The sequence below is a fragment of the Etheostoma spectabile genome, chromosome 23, assembly GCF_008692095.1.
Source record: "Etheostoma spectabile isolate EspeVRDwgs_2016 chromosome 23, UIUC_Espe_1.0, whole genome shotgun sequence".
NCBI lineage: Eukaryota > Metazoa > Chordata > Actinopteri > Perciformes > Percidae > Etheostoma > Etheostoma spectabile.
The window spans coordinates 6,053,093-6,054,373 of record NC_045755.1 but is presented as its reverse complement, the minus strand read 5'-3'; the positions used below and the strand labels follow the sequence as shown (position 1 = coordinate 6,054,373).

The 1,281-nt window shown below is 40.0% G+C and overlaps 2 long non-coding RNA genes across 2 annotated transcripts in view; both read left to right on the top strand.

Annotated features, from left to right (window-relative positions):
* The window catches only part of LOC116673067 (uncharacterized), a 9,649-nt gene extending 9,225 nt beyond the window's left edge, over positions 1–424 (top strand). Inside the window, exon 3 of the long non-coding RNA XR_004327734.1 lies at positions 372–424. This is a non-coding gene — a long non-coding RNA (uncharacterized LOC116673067). The remainder of the gene's footprint in view (positions 1–371) is intronic.
* Positions 1–1,136, top strand: part of LOC116673062 (uncharacterized) — a 21,644-nt gene extending 20,508 nt beyond the window's left edge. The window contains exon 3 of the long non-coding RNA XR_004327729.1: positions 1,072–1,136. This is a non-coding gene — a long non-coding RNA (uncharacterized LOC116673062). The remainder of the gene's footprint in view (positions 1–1,071) is intronic.
* The last annotated feature ends 145 nt before the right edge of the window (positions 1,137–1,281 follow it).

The window sequence follows — 1,281 nt, the reverse complement described above, 5'->3', positions numbered from 1 at the left end:
AGGCGAGGGTAAACAAGAATCTACTAAACAAAGTCCAAGGAAAAACACAGGGAGCAAAAAGGAACAGGTAAAAATCCAAGAACACGAAAAATCCAAAAGGTCCAAAATCAGAAAGTCCAAAAACAGGTCCGAGGGGAGGAAATACAAAAAAACAGGGTAACAGCACAGGGGACAACTCACTTGGAAGATCTGGAACACGACTGGACCGCTGACATGAACCCATCGACAAGACAAAAAGATCTCACAAGAGACAAGGGAAGCACTGACATCTAATACAGATAATGAGGTGTTGAGGTAACGAGAGGCAGGTGACAAGAGGGCGGGGAAGCAGGTGGAAAACATCAGGTAATCACAAGAGAGGGAAGACACAGGAAGTAAAACTAAAGCCAGGACAAGACAAAAACCACACTTCAAAACAAAACAGGAAACAGAACATACAGACACTCAGGGGAACACGAGACAACACAGGACCGGGGAGAACATAAGACCAAACACAAAAAAGGACAACAGAACCAAAAAAGGGGGAAAATAACCCAAAACAAAACCCCAAACTACAACAGAGAACAGTCCTAACCCTAAACATTGAACACAATATATTGAAGATGAGCGGCGTGATCTCAAATATCTGGTATCCTTTTTGGGCACTAATGATACTTATCACTATGTGTATGTTTTTTACTTATTATCAATATAATCTCATCTTGTAATTCATTTCTGTGATGTTAAAAATAATAATAATCCAAGTGGTGATCACATTGGAAAACAGAAAAATTAGCGCTATCGTAGAATTTGTAAAAACTTGTAAGGCTGCTTCTGCGGTTTCCCCCTGATTGTGTGGACAACAGCGTGCGCTTTAAAACCTGACTGCCACAGTGCTGCAGTTCTGGCCGAGTGAGTGCGGTTTAGACTCCAGTGTTTCCCCAATATTCATTCTGCAGCAACGCACTGCTGCGAGAATGAGGCAACTGTCCATGTTGAGTTCACGTGATGTCTGTAATAACAGTGGGACAGTTGAGCGTGTTATCTAAACTGCTAAAGTCAGTTGAACAGGTGAAGTGAAAATGACGTCAGTATTGATTGATTGATTTTATTTGACCATTTCATTATAAAATACGATACAGCTATGCACCATACATAAACATAAAAAAAACTCAGGAGAACACAATAAAGCCCTGTGGCTTATTTGCAACTGTGGGGTGTTATTTTTATATTTACGGAATGATAAGAACATATTTCAACGTAAGATTAGCCTACAAGTGATATGATGTAACAAAGTACAAA